Source organism: Harpia harpyja, chromosome 14 (genome assembly GCF_026419915.1).
Source record: "Harpia harpyja isolate bHarHar1 chromosome 14, bHarHar1 primary haplotype, whole genome shotgun sequence".
Taxonomy (NCBI): domain Eukaryota; kingdom Metazoa; phylum Chordata; class Aves; order Accipitriformes; family Accipitridae; genus Harpia; species Harpia harpyja.
In genome coordinates this window covers 41,163,288-41,184,370 of record NC_068953.1, presented here as the reverse complement: position 1 = coordinate 41,184,370, position 21,083 = coordinate 41,163,288, and positions in this window count along the sequence as shown.

Genomic DNA, 21,083 nt, shown 5'->3' with positions numbered 1-21,083 from the left:
AGTTCAACACTCTCAGAGGACCACGGTTGAGGCAGGGACCCAGACTGCATCTGAGGACACCATGCTCGAGGCAGGGACCCAAACAACAACAACAACTACAGTAATTGCCCCAATAGTGAAAAAGAAACAGTGGACGAGGAGATCAACAGGTCCATACCATCGATTAGTGAGGGAAGAAGAAGAAGAAGAGGAAAGGCTTAATCTAGAAGCTGGTCCTTCGATAAAGAAATTGGAGGAAGGAGTGAGGGAACTTAGACAGGAAGCGGAAACTACCCGGTCCCTGACGTCCTCAGAACTTCGGGACTTGCGGAAAGACTACAGCCGCCAGCCAGGTGAGCGGATTGCTGCCTGGCTGCTCCGATGCTGGGATAACGGGGCCGACAGTCAGCAACTGGAAGGCAAGGAAGCCCAACAGCTGGGATTCCTCGCTAGAAACCGGGGAATTGAAAGAGGAATTGGAAAAGAGGCAGCAATTTGCAGTCTCTGGAGCCGGCTCCTCTCAAGTGTGAGGGCAAGATATCCATTCAAGGAAGATCTTGTGAATTCCTCAGAAAAGTGGACTACCGCAGATGAAGGCATCCAGTACCTGAGAGAGTTAGCAGTGGTGGAAGTCATCTACAGTGATCTAGATGATGAGGAACTCTCAAAAGATCCAGAGGATGTCCTGTGCACACGGGCCATGTGGAGAAAGGTGATTCAAGGTGCCCCAGCGTCATATTCTAACAGCTTGGCAGCAATGTATTGCCCAGATATGGAAACACCAACTGTGGAGAAAGTGTCGTCTTGGCTCCAAAACTTTGAAGAAAATCCCTGTGTCTCCTCATCCCTACAGGACAGTGCCTTGGCTCTTAGGGACGCTCCAAGAAATCAGTCCTCTCCTGCCCCGGTCAGAGGGAAAGGGAGCCCAAGGCGTATGCCACGTGGTACACTCTGGTTCTTCCTGCGTGACCAAGGGGAGGACGTGAGGAAGTGGGACGGTGAACCCACCTTTAAGCTGGAAGCCCGCGTACGTGAACTGAGAGGGAAGACAGCTGTTAAGAAGGGGTCACCCAAGAAGAAGGCTGTCAGTGTCGTTGCTGTAGAGGCCCAAGAAAGCAATCAGCGATCCTCCAGGCATAGAAGAACTGAGACGACCTCCCTTGACTCTGGTGAGGGGACTTCTGGTCTGGCACCGCAAGGGTCAGACAGTGAATACTCTGATGAGGAACAGCAATAGAGGGTCCCTGCCTTCGGCCAGGAGGAGGAAAGGGATGACCGGCTATACTGGACTGTGTGGATTCGATGGCCTGGCACATCAGACCCACAGAAGTATAAGGCTTTGGTAGACACTGGTGCACAGTGTACGCTGGTACCATCAGTGTACAGGGGCACAGAACCCATCTGGATCTCTGGAGTGACAGGGGGATGCCAGGAATTGACTGTATTGGAGGCTGAAGTGAGCTTGACAGGGGACAAGTGGGAAAAGCACCCCATTGTGACTGGCCCAGAGGCTCCTTGTATCCTTGGCATAGACTACCTCAAGAGAGGGTACTTCAAGGACCCAAAGGGGTACCGATGGGCTTTTGGTGTAGCCACTGTAAACGCAGAGAAGATCAAACAGCTATCTACCCTGCCTGGCCTCTCGGAAGATCTCTTCATTGTGGGACTGCTGCAAGTTGAAGAACAGCAGGTGCCAATCGCTACCAGGACGGTGCACCGCCGGCAATATCGGGCAAACAGAGACTCCCTGGCTCCCATCCATGAGCTGATCCATCAACTAGAGAGCCAAGGAGTCATCAGCAAGACTCATTCACCTTTTAATAGTCCTATATGGCCAGTGCGAAAGTCTGATGGAGGGTGGAGGTTAACAGTAGATTATCGCGGCCTGAATGAAGTGACACCGCCACTGAGTGCTGCTGTACCAGACATGTTAGAGCTCCAGTATGAACTGGCATCAAAGGCAGCCACGTGGTATGCTACAATTGATATTGCCAATGCGTTTTTCTCCATTCCTTTGGCAGCAGAGTGCAGGCCACAGTTTGCTTTCACATGGAGAGGTGTCCAATACACCTGGAATCGACTGCCCCAGGGGTGGAAGCACAGCCCTACCATTTGTCACGGACTAATCCAAACAGCACTGGAACAAGGCGATGCCCCTGAACATTTACAATACATAGATGACATCATCGTGTGGGGCAACGAGGCAGAAGAAGTGTTTGAGAAGGGAAAAAGAATAATTCAGATTCTTCTGAAAGCTGGTTTTGCCATAAAGAAAAGCAAGGTCAAGGGACCTGCACAGGAGATTCAGTTCTTGGGAATAAAATGGCAGGATGGACGCCGTCATGTCCCTATGGATGTGGTTAACAAGATAGCAACTATGTCTCCACCAGCTAACAAGAAAGAAACACAAGCTTTCCTAGGCCTTGTGGGGTTCTGGAGAATGCATATTCCAGGTTATAGTCAGCTTGTGAGCCCTCTCTATCGAGTAACGCGGAAAAAGAACTATTTTGAATGGGGCCCTGAACAACAACAAGCCTTTGAGCATATCAGACAGGAAATAGCTCGTGCGGTAGCTCTTGGGCCTGTCCGGACAGGACCAGATGTACAAAATGTGCTCTACACTGCAGCTGGGGAGCATGGTCTCACCTGGAGCCTCTGGCAGAAAACACCAGGAGAAACCCGAGGTCAACCATTAGGGTTTTGGAGCCGGGGGTACCGAGGATCAGAAGCCCACTACACCCCGACTGAAAAAGAGATACTAGCAACATATGAGGGGGTTCGAGCCGCTTCAGAAGTTGTTGGTACAGAAGCATATCTTCTCTTGGCACCACGATTGCCCGTGCTACACTGGATGTTCAAAGGAAACATCCCCTCTACACATCATGCAACCAGTGCTACATGGAGTAAGTGGATAGCATTGATCACGCAACGGGCTCGACTGGGGAAATCTAACCGCCCAGGAATTCTGGAAGAGATCATGGACTGGCCAGAAGGCAGAGATTTTGGAGCATCGCCTGAGGAGGTGGCTCGTGCCCAAGAGGCACCACCATATAATGAGTTATCAGAAGATGAAAGGTGTTATGCTTTGTTTACTGATGGATCCTGTCGTGTGGTAGGGAACCATCGGAAGTGGAAAGCTGCTGTGTGGAGTCCCACACGACAAGTCGTTGAGGCCACTGAAGGAGAAGGTGAGTCAAGTCAGTTTGCAGAAGTGAAAGCCGTCCAACTAGCCCTAGACATTGCTGAACGAGAAAAGTGGCCAGTACTCTACCTCTATACTGACTCCTGGATGGTGGCTAATGCCCTGTGGGGGTGGCTACAGCAGTGGAAGAAGACCAATTGGCAATGCAGGGGTAAACCCATCTGGGCAGCAGCATTGTGGCAGGACATTGCTGCCCGTGTAGAACACATGACTTTAAAGGTACGTCATGTAGACGCTCACATGCCCAAAAGCCGTGCCACTGAAGAACATCGAAATAATGAACAGGTAGACAAGGCTGCCAAAATAGAAGTAGCTCAGGTGGACCTGGACTGGGAGCGTAAGGGTGAGCTATTTGTAGCTCGCTGGGCCCATGAGACATCGGGACATCTAGGGAGAGATGCAACATATAGGTGGGCTCGTGATCGAGGGGTGGACCTGACCATGGAGGCCATGACACAGGTCACTCATGAATGTGAAACATGTGCTGCAATCAAACGAGCCACCAGAGTAAAGTCTCCCTGGAACAGAGGGCGGTGGCTGGGCTTTCGATATGGCGAGGCCTGGCAAATTGACTACATTGGACCACTGCCACGAACACGCCAAGGCAAGCGCTACATACTCACGATGGTGGAAGCAACTACTGGTTGGCTAGAAACATATCCTGTAAACCATGCCACTGCCCGAAACACCATCTTAGGCCTCGAAAGGCAAATTTTATGGTGACATGGTACCCCGGAAAGAATTGAATCAGACAATGGGACTCATTTCCGAAATAACCTCATAAGCTCCTGGGCAAAGAAACACGGCATCGAGTGGGTGTACCACATACCCTATCACCCACAAGCATCTGGAAAAATTGAGAGATATAATGGACTGTTGAAGACTATGTTGAGAGCGATAGGCAATGGGACATGGAAGCATTGGGATACAAATTTAGCAGAAGCCACTTGGCTAGTTAACACCAGAGGGTCTGCTAACCGTCCTGGTCCTGCCCAAACAAAACCCCTACATACTGTGGGAGGAGATAAGGTCCCCGTAGTGCACATGGGGAAGTGGCTGGGGAAGGCAGTGTGGATTTCTCCTCCCATGGGAAAAGGCAAACCCATTCGTGGGATTGTCTTTGCTCAGGGACCTGGGTGTACTTGGTGGGTAATGCGGAAGGATGGGGAGACCCAGTGTGTGCCTCAAGGACATTTAACCTTGAGGGAAAAATAATCTGTCATGTGAGTTGTATGTTGTAGGAAGTAATGTAGCAGGAATGACCTGAACTGCGGAGGAGTGAACTTCGTAAGGAACCAGACAAGTGCATCGGTGACCCAAACCAAGCCGGTGTTGGTGCCCAACGATCGAACATACTGCTTCTCCTGTCCTGACCACTCATCTTGATGGATGGGGCCCAAGTCATAACCTGTGTGTGAACATCTGGAGGAGTGGAAGAAGCCCATGGAATATCTATCTGTTAAAGGACAGGGGATAGTAATTAATAAGAATGTATAAATCTGTATGTTGGGTATAAAAGTGGTTTAAGTATGTAGTTTCAGTTGTAAGTGTTGGTAAGAAGGGATTTCAGTAATGAGAATTAAATACAATGGCATGGTTAGAAGATATCTGTATTAAATTATGTGGGACCTGAGCATGATGCAAATGGTATGGAATAAGGGGTGGAGATTGTATTGGGTCTGGCTGAGATGGAGTTAATACTCCCCATAGCAGCCCTCATAGCACTGTGCTCTGCATCAGTAGCTAGAAAGGTGTTGATAACACACCAGTGTTTTGGCTACTGCTGAGCAGTGCTGGCACAGCATCAAGGCTGTCTCTCCAACATTTTTGCCCCCCCCTCAACGGCAGGCTGGGGCAGGGCGAGATCTCGGGAGGGGACGTAACCAGGACAGCTGACCTAAACTAACCAAACAGATATTCCATACCATATGACGTCAGCTCAGATATAAAAGCTAAGTAAAGGGAGATGGAAGGGGGGCATTTTTTGTCTTCAGGAGCAACCACTACGCGTTCTGAAGCCCTGCTTCCCAGGAAGTGGCTAGACATCGCCTGCTGATGGGAAGTAGAGAATAATATCATTTGTTTTTCTTTGCTTTCGCGCACGACCTTGGCTTTCAGTTTATTAAACTGTCCTTATCTTGACCCACGAGCCTTTGGTTATATTTTCTTCCCCCTGTCCAGTTAAGAAGGGGGAGTGATAGAGCGGCTTTGGTGGGCACCTGGCATCCAGCCAGGGTCAACCCACTACAGCGGCGCAGGCCGGGTAGACCTGGCCTCGCTAGCCGGCACCAGCGGGGTAGAAGTGGCCTCCCAAGCCGGCACCGGCGGTGTAGACCTGGCCCCCCTAGCTGGCGCCGGCGAGTTAGACCTGTCCTCCCTGCCGGCGCTGGCGGAGTAGACCTGGCCTCCCAAGCCTGCGCCGTTGGGGTAGACCTGGGTACCCTGCCGGCACCGGCGGGGTAGACCTGGCCTCCCTGCCTGCGCCGGCAGGGGAGACGTGGCCTCCCTAGCCGGCGCCGGCGTCATAGACCTGGCCTCCCAAACCGGCGCCGGCGGCGTAGACCTGGCCTCCCTGCCATCGCCGGCGAGGTAGACCTGGCCTCCCAAGCCGGCGCCGGCGGCGTAGACCTGGCCTCCGTGCTGGCACCGGCGTTGTAGACCTGGCCTCCCAAGCCGGCGCCGGGGGGGTAGACATGGCCTCTGTAGCCGGGCCGGCGTCGTAGACCTAGCCTCCCTAGACGCGCCAGCGTGGTAGACCTGGCCTACCAAGCCGGCACTGGCGGGGTAGACCTTTCCTCCCAAGCCGGCGCCGGCGGCGTAGTCCTGGCCTCCCTAGCCGTCGTCGTCGGCGTAGACATAGCCTCCCTAGCCGGCTCTGGCGGGGTAGACCTGGACACCCTGCTGGCGCCGGTGGGGTAGACCTGGCCTCCCTGCCAGCGCCGGCTGGGTAGACCTGGCCTCCCAAGCCGGTGCCGGCAGCGTAGACCTGGCCTCCCTAGCCGGCGCCGGCGAAGTAGACCTGGCCTCCGTAGTCGGCGCCGGTGGGGTAGACCTGGCCTCCCTAGCAGGCACCGGCAAGGAAGACCTGGCCTCCCTGCTAGCGCCGGCGGGGTAGACCTGGCCAACCAAGCCGGTGCCAGCGTCATAGACCTGGCCTCCCAAGCCGATGCCGGCACCGTAGACCTGGCCTCCCTAGCCGGCGACAGCGGCGTACATATTTCCTCACTCGCCGGACCGGCGGTGTATACCTGGCCTCCCTGACAGCGCCGGCGGGGTAGACCTTGCCTGCCTAGCTGGCGCCGGCGCGGTAGACCTGGCCATCGTAGCCGGCGCCGTCGGGGTAGACCTGGCATCCCTGCCGGCGCCGCCGCGGTAGACCTGGCCTCTCTGCCGGCGCCGGCGGGGTAGACCTTGCCTGCCTAGCTGGCGCCGGCGCGGTAGACCTGGCCATCGTAGCCGGCGCCGTCGGGGTAGACCTGGCATCCCTGCCGGCGCCGGCGCGGTAGACCTGGCCTTCGTAGCCGGCGCCGGCGGGGTAGAACTGGCCTCCCTAGCCAGCGCCGGCATTGAAGACCTGGCCTACCAAGACGGCGCTAGCGGGGTAGGCCTGGCCTCCCTATCCGGCTTCGGCGGCGTAGACATTGCCTCCCTTGCCGGCGGCAGCGGGGTATACTTGGCCTCCCTAGCCGGCGCCAGCCGGTTAGACCTGGCCCCCCAGCCGGCGCCCGCGGGGTGTACCGGGCCTCCCAAGCCAGCGCCGGCGGCGTAGACCTAGCCTCCCTAGCCGGCGTCGGCAGGGAAGACCTGGATTTCCTACCCAGCGCTGGACGGTAGACCTGTCCTCCTTACCCGGCACCAGCAGGGTAGACGTGGCCTCCCTTCCGGCGTTGGCGGGGTAGACCTGGCCTACCAAGCCGGCGCAGGCGAGGTAATCCTTGCCTCCCAAGCCAGCGCCGGCAGCGTAGACATGGCCTCCTTAGCCGGCGCCGTCGGGGTAGTGTTGGCCTCCCTATCCGGCTTCGGCGGCGTAGACATTGCCTCCCTTGCCGGCGGCAGCGGGGTAGACTTGGCCTCCCTAGCGGGCGCCAGCGGGGTAGACCTGGCCTCCCTACCGGCGCTGGAGGTGTAGACCTGGCCTCCGTAGCCAGCGCCATCAGGGTAGACCTGGCCTCCCTGCCGGAGCCGGCAGGGTAGACCTGGCCTCCCTAGCCGGCGTCGGAGGCGTAGACATTGCCTCACTAGCCGGCGCCGGTATAGTAGACCTGGCCTCCAAATCCGGCGCCGGCGGGGTAGACCTGGTCTCTCAAGCCTGCGCCAGCAGCGTAGACATTGTCTTCCTAGCTGGCGCTGGCGCCATAGACCTGGCCTCCGTAGCCGGCTCCGGCGGGGCAGACCTGGCCTCCTTTCATGCGCCCGCGGGGTAGACCTGGCCTTCCAAGCCGGCGCCAACGGTTTAGACCTGGCCTCCCTAGCCAGCGCCGGCATGGTAGACCTGGCTTTCAAAGCCGGCGCCTGTGGGGTAGACCTGGCCTCCCTAGCTGGCGCCGGTGGCTTATACCTGGCCTCCCTGCCGGAGCCGGTATAGTAGACCTGGAGTCCCAATCCGGCGCCAGTGGGGTAGACCTGGCCTCCCCGCCGGCGCCGGCGGGGTAGACCTGGCCTCCCAAGCTGGCGCCGGCAGCGTAGACCTGGCCTCCCTGCCGGCGCTTGTATAGTAGACCTGGAGTCCCAAGCCGGCGCCGGAGGGTTAGACCTGGCCTCCCCGCCGGCGCCGTCGGGGTAGACCTGGCCTCCCTGCTGGCGCCGGCGGGGTAGACCTAGCCTCCCAAGGCAGCACCGTCGGCGTAGACATTGCCTCCCTAGCCGTCGTTGGCGTTATAGACATTTCCTCGCTAGCCAGCGCCGGCAGGTTAGACCTGGCCTCCAAAGCTGGTGCCGGCGTCATAGACCTGACCTCCAAGCCGGCGCCGGTGGTGTAGACCTGGCCTCCGTAGCTAGCGCCGGATACGTATACATTGTCTTCTTAGCCGGCGCTGGTGGTGTAGACCTGGCCTCCCAAGCCGGCGCCAGCGGCGTAGACCTGGCCTCCCTAGCCGTCATCGGCGGCATAGACATGACCTCGCTAGCCAGCGCTGACGGGGTAGACCTGGCCTCCCAAGCCGATGCCGGCGTCGTAGACCTGGCCTCCCTAGCCGGCGTTGGCGGTGTAGACATAGCCTCCCTGCCAGCGCCGGCAGGGTAGACCTGGACACCCTGCTGACACCGGCGGTGTAGACCTGGCCTCCCTAGCCGTCGCCGGCGGTGTAGACCTGGCTTCCCTAGCCAGCGCCGGCGGTGTAGACCTGTCCTCCCTAGCCGGCGCCGGTATAGTAGACCTGGCCTCCGAAGCCGGCGCAGGCAGGGTAGACCTGGCCTCCCTGTCGGCGCCGCCGGTGTAGACCTGGCCTCCCTAGCTGTGGCCAGCTACGTATACATTGTCTTCCTAGCCGGCGCCGGCGGGGTAGACGTGGCCTCTCAAGCCTGCGCCGGCAGCGTAGACATTGTCTTCCTAGCTGGCGCCGGCGCGATAGACCTGGCCCCCGTAGCCGGCGTCGTCGGGTTAGACCTGCCCTCCGTAGCCGGTGCCGGCGGGGCAGACCTGGCCTCCCTGCTGGCGCCGGCGGGGTAGACCTGGCCTCCTTAGCTGGCGTTGGCTGCGTATACATTTTCTTCCTATCCGGCGCCGGCAGGATAGACCTGGGCTCCGTAGCCGGCGCCGGCAGGGTAGACCTGGCCTCCCTAGCCGGTGCCGGTATAGTAGACTTGGCCTCCCAAGCCGGCGCCAGAGGCGTACACATTGCCTCCCTAGCTGGCGCCGGTATAGTAGACCTGGACTCCCAAGCCAGCGTCGGTGGGGTAGACCTGGCCTCCCTATCTGGCGCCTGATGCGTATACATTGTCTTCCTAGCCGGCGCCCGCGGTATAGACCTGTCCTCCCTAGCCGGCGCCGGCATGGTAGACCTGGCCTCCAAAGCCAGCGCCTGTGGGGTAGACCTGGCCTCCCTAGCTGGCGCCGGCGGTGTAGACCTGGCCTCCCTGCCGGTGCCGGTATAGTAGACCTGGAGTCCCAAGCCGGCGCCGGAGGGGTAGACCTGGCCTCCCCACCGGCGCCGGCGGGGTAGACCTGGCCTCCCAAGCTGGCGCCGGCGGCATAGACCTGGCCTCCCTGCCGGCGCTTGTATAGTAGACCTGGAGTCCCAAGCCGGCGCCGGAGGGTTAGACCTGGCCTCCCCGCCGGCGCCGTCGGGGTAGACCTGGCCTCCCTGCTGGCGTTGGCGGGGTAGACCTAGCCTCCCAAGTCAGCACCGTCGGCGTAGACCTGGCCTCCCTAGCCGTCGTCGGCGTTATAGACATTGCCTCGCTAGCCGGCACCGGCAGGTTAGACCTGGCCTCCAAAGCTGATGCCGGCATCATAGACCTGGCCTCCAAGCCGGCGCCGGTGGTGTAGACCTGGCCTCCCTAGCTGGCGCCGGATACGTATACATTGTCTTCTTAGCCGGCGCTGGTGGTGTAGACCTGGCCTCCCAAGCCGATGCCGGCGTCGTAGACCTGGCCTCCCTAGCCGGCGTTGGCGGTGTAGACATAGCCTCCCTACCAGCGCCGGCAGGGTAGACCTGGACACCCTGCCGACACCAGCGGTGTAGACCTGTCCTCCCTAGCCGGCGCCGGTATAGTAGACCTGGCCTCCAAAGCCGACGCAGGCAGGGTAGACCTGGCCTCCCTGTCGGCGCCGCCGGTGTAGACCTGGCCTCACAAGCCGGCGCCGGCGGGCTATAACTGGCTTCACAAGCCGACGCCGGCAGGGTAGACCTGGCCTCCCTAGCTGGGGCCAGCTACGTATACATTGTCTTCTTAGCCGGCGCCGGCGGGGTAGACCTGGCCTCCCTAGCTGGCGCCGGCGGGGTAGACCTGGCCTCTCAAGCCTGCGCCGGCAGCGTAGACATTGTCTTCCTAGCTGGCGCCGGCGCGATAGACCTGGCCTCCCTAGCAGGCGTCGTCGGGTTAGACCTGTCCTCCGTAGCCGGCGCCGGCGGGGCAGACCTGGCCTCCCTGCTGGCGCCGGCGGGGTAGACCTGGCCTCCTTAGCTGGCGTTGGCTGCGTATACATTTTCTTCCTATCCGGCGCCAGCGGGATAGACCTGGGCTCCGTAGCCGGCGCCGGCAGGGTAGACCTGGCCTCCCTAGCTGGCGTCGGCGGCGTAGACATTGCCTCTCTAGCCGGTGCCGCCAGGGTAGACCTGGCCTTCACAAGCTGGCGCCGGCTGGGTAGACATGGCCTCCTAGCCACCGCCGGCGGGGTAGACCTGGACTCCGTAGCCGGCGCCGGAGTGGTAGACCTGGCCTCCCTGCCGACGCCGGCGGCGTGCACCTGGCAACCCTGCCGGCGCCGGCGGGGTAGACCTGGCCTCCCTAGCCGGCACTGGCAGCGTAGACATTGCCTCCCTAGCCGCCGCCAGCGGGGTAGACCTGGCCTCCCTGCAGGCGTTGGCGGGGTAGACCTGGCTTCCCTAGCCGGCTCCGGTGAGTTAGACCTGGCCTCCCTGCCAGCGCCGGTGGGGTAGACCTGGCCTCCCTGCTGGCGCCGGCGTGGTAGACCTGGCCTCCCTGCCTGCACCGGCGGAGTAGACCTGGCCTGCCAAGCCTGCGCCGGCGGGATAGACGTGGCCTCCCAAGCCGGCGGCGGCGGCGTAGACCTGGCCTCCCTAGCCAGCGTCGGTGTGGGCGACATGACCTCCCTGCAGGCGTTGGTGGGGTAGACCTGGCCTCCCAAGCCAGCGCCGGTGGCGTAGACCTGGCCACCCTAGCCGGGGCCAACGGGGTAGATATGGCCTCCCTTTCGGCGCCAGCGGGGTAGACCTGGCCTCCCTGCCGGCGCCAGCGGGGTAGACCTGGCCTCTCTATGCGGTGCCGGCCGGGTAGACCTGGCCTCTCTATGCGGCGGAGGCCGGGTAGACTTGGCCTCCCTATCTGGAGCCGGCGGGGTGGACCTGTCATTTCAAGCCGGCACCGGCGTCGTAGAGCTGGCCTCCCTAGCCGGACTCGGCGATGTAGACATTGCCTCCCTAGCCGGCGCCAGCAGGGTACAGCTGGCCTCCCTAGCTGGCGCCGGCGGGATAGAGCTGGCCTCCCTAGCCGTCATCGGCAGCGTAGACATTGCCTCCCTAGCCGGCGCCGGCGGGGTAGACCTGGCCTCCCTAGCCGGTGCCGGCGGGGTAGACCTGGCCTACCTGTTGGCGCTGGTGGGGTAGACCTGACCAACCAAGCCGGCGCTGGCGGGGTAGACCTGGCCTCCCTGCTGGCGCCGACGTTGTAGACCTGGCCTCCCTAGCCGCGCCAGTGTGGTAGACCTGGCCTCCCTAGGCGGCGCCGGAGGGGTAGACCTGGCCTCCCAAGCTGGTGCCGGCGAGGTAGCCTTGGCCTCCCAAGCCGGTGCCTGTATAGTAGACATGTCCTCCCTGCCGGCGCCAGCGTGGTAGACCTGGCTTCCCAAGCCGGCGCCGGCGGCGTAGACCTGGCCTCCCTAGCCGTCGTCGGCGTCATAGACATTGCCTCGCTAGACGGGGCAGGCCGGGCAGACCTTGCCTCCCAAGCCGGCGCCGGCAGTGTAGACATTGTCTTCCTAGCCGGCGCCGGCGGGATAGACCTGGCTTCCCAATCCGGCGCCAGCAGCGTAGACATGGCATCCCTATCAGGCGTCGGCGGCATAATCATTGCCTCCATAGGCGGCGCTGGCGGGGTACACCTGGCCTCCCTGCTGGCGCCGACGTTGTAGACCTGGCCTCCCAAGCCGGCGCCGGCGTGGAAGACCTGGCCTCTCTAACCGGCACCGGCGGGGTAGACCTGGCCTCCCAAGCCGGCGCCGGCAGCGTAGAACTGGGCTCCCAAGCCGGTGCCGGCGGGGTAGACCTGGCCTCCCAACCCGGCGCCGGCGGGGTAGACCTGGCATCCATATCCGGCGCTGTCGTGGTAGACCTGGACTCCCTAGCTGGCGCCAACGTGGTAGACCTGGCCTTCCAAGCCAGCGCCGGCGGGTTAGACCTGGTCTCTCTAGGCGGCGGCGGCCGGGTAGACCTGTCCTCTCTAGGCGGTGCAGGCCGGGTAGACTTGGCCTCCCTAGCTGGCGCCGGTGGGTTAGACCTGGCCTCCGTAGCCAGTGCCGTCGAAGTAGACCTGGCCTCCCTGCTGGCGCCGGTGGGGTAGACCTGGCCTCCCTTAGCCGGCGCCAGCGAGTTAGACCTGGCCTCCGTAGCCGGCGCCGGTATGATAGACCTGGCCTCCCTAACCGGCGCTGGCGGGGTAGACCTGGCCTACCTGCCGGCGCCGGCAGGGTAGACCTGGCCAACCAAGCCGGCACCGGCGGCGTAGACCTGGCCTCCCTAGCTGGCGCCGGTATAGTAGACCTGGCCTCCCAAGCCGGCGCTGGCGGCGTAGAACAGGACTCCCTGCCAGCGCCGGCGGGGTAGACCTGGCCTTCCTAGCTGGCGCCAACGTGGTAGACCTGGCCTCCCTAGCTGGCGCCGGCAGGGTAGACCTGGCCTCCGTAGCCGGTGCTGTTGAAGTAGACCTGGCCTCCCTGCCGGCGCCGGCGGGGTAGACCTGGCCTCCCAATTCGGCGCCGGCAGGGAAGACCTGGCCTCCCTAGCCGGCGTCGGCGTCGTAGACCTGGCCTCCCTAGAAGGTGCCGGCGGGGTAGATCTGGCCTCCCTAGCCGGCTCAGGCATGGAAGTCCTGGCCTTGCTGCCGGCGCCTGTGGCGTAGACCTGGCCTCCCAAGCCGGCGCCAGCGGGCTAGACCTGGCCTCCCAAGCCGGCGCTGGCGTGGTAGTCCTTGCCTCCCAAGCCAGCGCCGGTGGTGTGGCTTGGCCTACCTAGCTGGCGCCAGCTGCGTATACATTGTCTTCCTAGCCGGCACCGGCGGGATAGACCTAGGCCTCCCTAGCCGGCGCCGGCAGGTTAGACCTGAACACCCTGCCGGCGCCGCCAAGGAAGACCTGGCCTCCCAAGCCGGCGCCAGCGGGCTAGACCTGGCCTCCCTATCCGGTGCCGGCATTGCAGACCTGGCCTCCCTGCCGGCACCTGCGGGATAGACCTGGCCTCCCAAGCCGGCACCAGGGCGGTAGACCTGGCGTCCGTACCTGGTGCCAGCGGGGTAGACCTGGCCTCCCAAGGCGGCACCGGCGGCGTAGACCTGGCCTCCCTAGCCGGCGCCGGCGGCGTATACCTGGCCTCCCTAGATGGCGGTGGCGAGTTAGACCTGGCCTCCCTGCCGGCGCCGGTAGGGTAGACCTGGCCTCCCTAGCCAGCGCCGGCGGCGTAGAAATTGCCTCCCTAGCCGGCGCCGGTATAGTAGATCTGGCCTCCCAAGCCGGCGCCGGCGGGGTAGACCTGGCCTCCCTAGCCGGCGCTGGCATGGTAGACCTGGCCTCCCAAGCCGGCGCCAGTGGGGTAGACCTGGCCGCCCTAGCCGGCGCCGGCAGTGCAGACCTGGCCTCCCTAGCCGGCTTCGGCGGCGTAGACATTGCCTCCCTTGCCGGAGCCAGCGGGGTAGAACTGGCCTCCCTAGCCGGCACCAGCTGGTTAGACCTGGCCTCCCAGCCGGCGCCCGCGGGGTGTACCGGGCCTCCCAAGCCAGCGCCGGTGGCGTAGACCTGGCCTCCCTAGCCGGCGTCGGCATAGAAGACCTGGCCACCCTGCCGGCGCCGGCGGGTTAGACCTGGATTTCCTACCCAGCGCTGGACGGTAGACCTGTCCTCCTTACCCGGCACCGGCAGGGTATACGTGGCCTCCCTTCCGGCGTTGGCGGGGTAGACCTGGCCTCCCAAGCCGGCGCAGGCGAGGTAGACTGGGCCTCCGTAGCTGGTGCAGGCAGGGTAGACCTGGCCTCACAAGCCGGCGCCGGCGGGGTAGACCTGGCCTCCGTAGCCGGCGCCGGCATGCTAGACCTGGCCTCACAAGCCGGCGCAGGCGGGGTAGACCTGGCATCCTTAGCCGGCGCCGGAGGGGTAGACCTGGCCTCCATATCCGGCGCTGTCTTGGTAGACCTGGGCTCCCTGCTGGCGCCGACGGGGTAGACCTGGCCTCTCTAGGCGTCGGCGGCCGGATAGACCTGTCCTCTCTAGACGGTGCAGGCTGGGTAGTCTTGGCCTCCCTAGCTGGCGCCGGCGGGTTAGACCTGGCCTCCGTAGTCGGTGCCGTCAAAGTAGACCTGGCTTCCCTAGCCGGCGCCGGCGGCGTAGACCTGACCTCCCTATCAGGCGTCAGCGGCATAATCATTGCCTCCATAGCCGGCGCCGGCTGTGTAGACCTGGCCTCCGTAGCCGGCTCCGGCGGCGTAGACCTGGCCTCCCTAGCTGGCGCCGGTATAGTAGACCTGGCCTCCCAAGCTGCTGCCGGCGTCTTAGAGCTGGCCTCCCTAGCCGGCGTCGGCGACGTCGACATTGCCTCCCTAGCCGGCGCCGGCATGGTAGACCTGGCTTCCCTGCCAGCGACGGCGTGATAGACCTGGCCTCCCTAGCCGGCGCCGGTGGGGTAGACCTGGCCTCCCAAGCCGGCGCCGGCGGGGTACACCTAGCCTCCGTAGCCGGCGCCGGTGGGGTAGACCTGGCCTCCCAAGCCGGCACCGGCAGGGTATACCTGGCCTCACTGCCGGGACCGGTGGGGTAGACCTGGCCTCACTAGCTGGCACCGTTGTGGTAGACCTGGCCTCCCTAGCCAGCGCCGGAAGGGTAGACCTGGCCTCCCTAGCTGCGCCAGCAGTGTTCACCTGGCCTCCCTAGCCGGGGCCGCCAGGGTAGACCTGGCCTCCCTAGCCGGCACCGGAGGGATAGACCTGGCCTCCCTAGCTGGCGCCGGTGGGGAAGACCTGGCCTCCTTACCGGCGCCAGCGGGGTAGACCTGGCCTCACAATCCGGCGCAGGCGCGGTAGACCTGGCCTCCCTGCCGGCGCCCGCTTAGTAGACATTGTCTTCGTAGCGGGCGCCGTCGGGGTAGACCTGGGTACCCTGCCACCGCCGGCGGGGTAGACCTGGCCTCCCAAGCCGGCGCCGGCGGCGTAGAACTGGCCTCCCTAGCCAGCGCCGGCATGGTAGACCTGCTTCACAAGCCGGCGCCGACGGGGTACACCTGGCTTCCCAAGCCGGCGCCAGTGGGGTACACCTGGCCTACCAAGCCGGCGCCGGCGGGGTAGACCTGGCCTCCCTAGCCGGCGCCGGCGGGGTAGACCTGGCCTCCCTGCCGGCGCCGGCGGGGTAGACCTGACCTCCCTAGCCGGCACCGGCGGGACAGACCTGGCCTCTCAAGCCGGCGCTAGCGGCGTAGACATTGTCTTCCTAGCCGGCGCCGGCGGGATAGACCTCGCCTCCCTAGACGTCGCCGGCAGGGTAGACCTGGCCTCCCTAGCCACGCCAGCGTGGTAGACCTGGCCTCCCAAGCGGGTGCCGGCGGGGTAGACATGGCTTTCTTAGCCGTCGCCGGCGGGGTAGACCTGGCCTCCATATCCGGCGACGGCGGGCTAGATCTGGCCTCCCTGCCAGCTTCGGGCGGGGTAGACCTGGCCTGCCTGCCGGCGCCGGCGTTATAGACCTGGCCTCCCTGCCGGCACCAGCGCGTTAATCCTGGCCTCCCAAGCCCACGCCAACTGTGTAGAACTGGCATCCCTATCCGGAGTTGGCGGCGTAGACCTGGCCTCCCTGCCGGCTCCGGCGGGGTCGACCTGGCTTCCCTGCAGGTGCCCGCGGGGTAGACCTGGCCTCCCAAGCCTATACCAACGGTGTAGACCTGGCATCCCTAGCCGGCGCAGGCGTGGTAGACCTTGCCTCCCTGCCGGCACCGGCGGGGTAGACATTGCCTCCCTAGACGGCGCCGGCATGGTAGACCTGGCCTCACAAGCCGGCGCCGGCATGATAGACCTGGCCTCCCAAGCCTGCGCCGGCGGCGTAGACCTGGCCTCCCTAGCTGTTGCCGGCTTCGTATACATTGTCTTCCTAGCCGGCGCCGGCGGGATAGACCTGGCCTCCCTAGCCGTCGCTGGCGCAGTAGACCTGGCCTCCGTAGCCGGCGCCGGCGAGGTACACCTGGCCTCCCTAGCCGGTTCCGGTGGTGTAGACCTGGCCTCCCTAGCCGGTTCCGGTGGTGTAGACCTAGCCTACCTGCCGGCGCTGTAGTCGTAGACCTGGCTTCCCAAGCCGGCGCCGGCGGGTTAGACCTGGCCTCCGTAGCCGGCGCCGGCGGTGTAGACCTGGCCTCCCTGCCGGTGCCGGCGGGGTAGACCTGGCCTTCCAAGCCAGCGCCGGTGACGTAGACTTGGCCTCCGTAGCCGGCCACGGCGGGGTATACCTGGCTTCCCAAGCTGGCGGCGGCGGCGTAGACCTGGCCTACCAAGCCGGCCCCAGCAGCGTAGACCTGTCCTCCCTATCAGACGTCGGCTGCATAGTCATTGCCTCCAGAGCCGGCACTGGCGTGGTAGACCTCCCTCCGTATCCGGCGCTGGCGTGGTAGACCTGGCCTCCCAAGCCCGCGCCGGCAGCGTAGACATTGTCTTCCTAGGCTGCGCCGGCGGGATAAACCTGGACTCCCTAGCCAGAGTCGGCGGCGTAGACATTGCCTCCCTAGCCGGCGCCAGCGGGGTAGACCTGGCCTCCCTGCCGGAGCCGGCGGGCTAGACCTGGCCTCCGTAGCCGGCGCCGGCAGGGTAGACCTGGCCTCCCTAGCTGGCGTCGGTGGCGTAGACATTGCCTCCCTAGCCGGCGCCAGTATAGTAGACCTGGCCTCCAAATCCGGCGCCGGCGGGGTAGACCTGGCCTCTCAAGCCTGCGCCGGCAGCGTAGATATTGTCTTCCTAGCTGGCGCCGGCGCGACAGAGCTGGCCTCCCTAGCCGGCGCCGGCGGGGCAGACCTGGGCTCCCTGCATGCGCCCGCGGGGTAGACCTGACCTCCCTAGCCGGCACCGGCGGGACAGACCTGGCCTCTCAAGCCGGCGCTAGCGGCGTAGACATTGTCTTCCTAGCCGGCGCCGGCGGGATAGACCTCGCCTCCCTAGACGTCGCCGGCAGGGTAGACCTGGCCTCCCTAGCCACGCCAGCGTGGTAGACCTGGCCTCCCAAGCGGGTGCCGGCGGGGTAGACATGGCTTTCTTAGCCGTCGCCGGCGGGGTAGACCTGGCCTCCATATCCGGCGACGGCGGGCTAGATCTGGCCTCCCTGCCAGCTTCGGGCGGGGTAGACCTGGCCTGCCTGCCGGCGCCGGCGTTATAGACCTGGCCTCCCTGCCGGCGCCAGCGCGTTAATCCTGGCCTCCCAAGCCCACGCCAACTGTGTAGAACTGGCATCCCTATCCGGAGTTGGCGGCGTAGACCTGGCCTCCCTGCCGGCTCCGGCGGGGTCGACCTGGCTTCCCTGCAGGTGCCCGCGGGGTAGACCTGGCCTCCCAAGCCTATACCAACGGTGTAGACCTGGCATCCCTAGCCGGCGCAGGCGTGGTAGACCTTGCCTCCCTGCCGGCACCGGCGGGGTAGACATTGCCTCCCTAGACGGCGCCGGCATGGTAGACCTGGCCTCACAAGCCGGCGCCGGCATGATAGACCTGGCCTCCCAAGCCTGCGCCGGCGGCGTAGACCTGGCCTCCCTAGCTGTTGCCGGCTTCGTATACATTGTCTTCCTAGCCGGCGCCGGCGGGATAGACCTGGCCTCCCTAGCCGTCGCTGGCGCAGTAGACCTGGCCTCCGTAGCCGGCGCCGGCGAGGTACACCTGGCCTCCCTAGCCGGTTCCGGTGGTGTAGACCTGGCCTCCCTAGCCGGTTCCGGTGGTGTAGACCTAGCCTACCTGCCGGCGCTGTAGTCGTAGACCTGGCTTCCCAAGCCGGCGCCGGCGGGTTAGACCTGGCCTCCGTAGCCGGCGCCGGCGGTGTAGACCTGGCCTCCCTGCCGGTGCCGGCGGGGTAGACCTGGCCTTCCAAGCCAGCGCCGGTGACGTAGACTTGGCCTCCGTAGCCGGCCACGGCGGGGTATACCTGGCTTCCCAAGCTGGCGGCGGCGGCGTAGACCTGGCCTACCAAGCCGGCCCCAGCAGCGTAGACCTGTCCTCCCTATCAGACGTCGGCTGCATAGTCATTGCCTCCAGAGCCGGCACTGGCGTGGTAGACCTCCCTCCGTATCCGGCGCTGGCGTGGTAGACCTGGCCTCCCAAGCCCGCGCCGGCAGCGTAGACATTGTCTTCCTAGGCTGCGCCGGCGGGATAAACCTGGACTCCCTAGCCAGAGTCGGCGGCGTAGACATTGCCTCCCTAGCCGGCGCCAGCGGGGTAGACCTGGCCTCCCTGCCGGAGCCGGCGGGCTAGACCTGGCCTCCGTAGCCGGCGCCGGCAGGGTAGACCTGGCCTCCCTAGCTGGCGTCGGTGGCGTAGACATTGCCTCCCTAGCCGGCGCCAGTATAGTAGACCTGGCCTCCAAATCCGGCGCCGGCGGGGTAGACCTGGCCTCTCAAGCCTGCGCCGGCAGCGTAGATATTGTCTTCCTAGCTGGCGCCGGCGCGACAGAGCTGGCCTCCCTAGCCGGCGCCGGCGGGGCAGACCTGGGCTCCCTGCATGCGCCCGCGGGGTAGACCTGACCTCCCTAGCCGGCACCGGCGGGACAGACCTGGCCTCTCAAGCCGGCGCTAGCGGCGTAGACATTGTCTTCCTAGCCGGCGCCGGCGGGATAGACCTCGCCTCCCTAGACGTCGCCGGCAGGGTAGACCTGGCCTCCCTAGCCACGCCAGCGTGGTAGACCTGGCCTCCCAAGCGGGTGCCGGCGGGGTAGACATGGCTTTCTTAGCCGTCGCCGGCGGGGTAGACCTGGCCTCCATATCCGGCGACGGCGGGCTAGATCTGGCCTCCCTGCCAGCTTCGGGCGGGGTAGACCTGGCCTGCCTGCCGGCGCCGGCGTTATAGACCTGGCCTCCCTGCCGGCGCCAGCGCGTTAATCCTGGCCTCCCAAGCCCACGCCAACTGTGTAGAACTGGCATCCCTATCCGGAGTTGGCGGCGTAGACCTGGCCTCCCTGCCGGCTCCGGCGGGGTCGACCTGGCTTCCCTGCAGGTGCCCGCGGGGTAGACCTGGCCTCCCAAGCCTATACCAACGGTGTAGACCTGGCATCCCTAGCCGGCGCAGGCGTGGTAGACCTTGCCTCCCTGCCGGCACCGGCGGGGTAGACATTGCCTCCCTAGACGGCGCCGGCATAGTAGACCTGGCCTCACAAGCCGGCGCCGGCATGATAGACCTGGCCTCCCAAGCCTGCGCCGGCGGCGTAGACCTGGCCTCCCTAGCTGTTGCCGGCTTCGTATACATTGTCTTCCTAGCCGGCGCCGGCGGGATAGACCTGGCCTCCCTAGCCGTCGCTGGCGCAGTAGACCTGGCCTCCGTAGCCGGCGCCGGCGAGGTACACCTGGCCTCCCTAGCCGGTTCCGGTGGTGTAGACCTGGCCTCCCTAGCCGGTTCCGGTGGTGTAGACCTAGCCTACCTGCCGGCGCTGTAGTCGTAGACCTGGCTTCCCAAGCCGGCGCCGGCGGGTTAGACCTGGCCTCCGTAGCCGGCGCCGGCGGTGTAGACCTGGCCTCCCTGCCGGTGCCGGCGGGGTAGACCTGGCCTTCCAAGCCAGCGCCGGTGACGTAGACTTGGCCTCCGTAGCCGGCCACGGCGGGGTATACCTGGCTTCCCAAGCTGGCGGCGGCAGCGTAGACCTGGCCTACCAAGCCGGCCCCAGCAGCGTAGACCTGTCCTCCCTATCAGACGTCGGCTGCATAGTCATTGCCTCCAGAGCCGGCACTGGCGTGGTAGACCTCCCTCCGTATCCGGCGCTGGCGTGGTAGACCTGGCCTCCCAAGCCCGCGCCGGCAGCGTAGACATTGTCTTCCTAGGCTGCGCCGGCGGGATAAACCTGGACTCCCTAGCCAGAGTCGGCGGCGTAGACATTGCCTCCCTAGCCGGCGCCAGCGGGGTAGACCTGGCCTCCCTGCCGGAGCCGGCGGGCTAGAACTGGCCTCCGTAGCTGGCGTCGGTGGCGTAGACATTGCCTCCCTAGCCGGCGCCAGTATAGTAGACCTGGCCTCCAAATCCGGCGCCGGCGGGGTAGACCTGGCCTCTCAAGCCTGCGCCGGCAGCGTAGATATTGTCTTCCTAGCTGGCGCCGGCGCGACAGAGCTGGCCTCCCTAGCCGGCGCCGGCGGGGCAGACCTGGGCTCCCTGCATGCGCCCGCGGGGTAGACCTGGCCTCCCTAGCTGGCGCCAGATGCGTATACATTGTCTTCCTAGTCGGCGCCGGTGGGGTAGACCAGGCCTCCCTGGCGGTGCCGGTATAGTAGACCTGGCGTCCCAAGCCGGCGGCGGTGGGGTAGACCTGGTCTCCCCGCCGGCGCCGTCGGGGTAGACCTGGCCTCCCAAACCGGCGCCGACGGCGTAGACCTGGCCTCCCTAGCCGTCGTCGGTGTCATAGACATTGCCTTGCTATCCGGCGCCGGCGGGGTAGACCTGGCCTCCCAAGCCGCCGCCGGCGTCATAGACCTGCCCTCCCTATCTGGCTTCGGCAGGCGTAGACATTGCCTCCCTAGCCGGCGCCGGCGTGGTAGACCTGGCCTCCCTGCCAGCGCCAGCGGGGAAGACCTGGCCTCCCTAGCCGGCGATGGCGGGGAAGACATGGCCTCCAGAGCCGGCGCCGGTGGTATAGACCTGGCTTCCCTAGCCTGCGCAGGCGGGGTAGACCTGGCCTCCCTGCCGGTGCCAGCGCGTTAAATCTGGCCTCCCAAGCCCACGCCAACTGTGTAGAACTGGCATCCCTATCCGGAGTTGGCGGCGTAGACCTGGCCTCCCTGCCGGCTCCGGCGGGGTCGACCTGG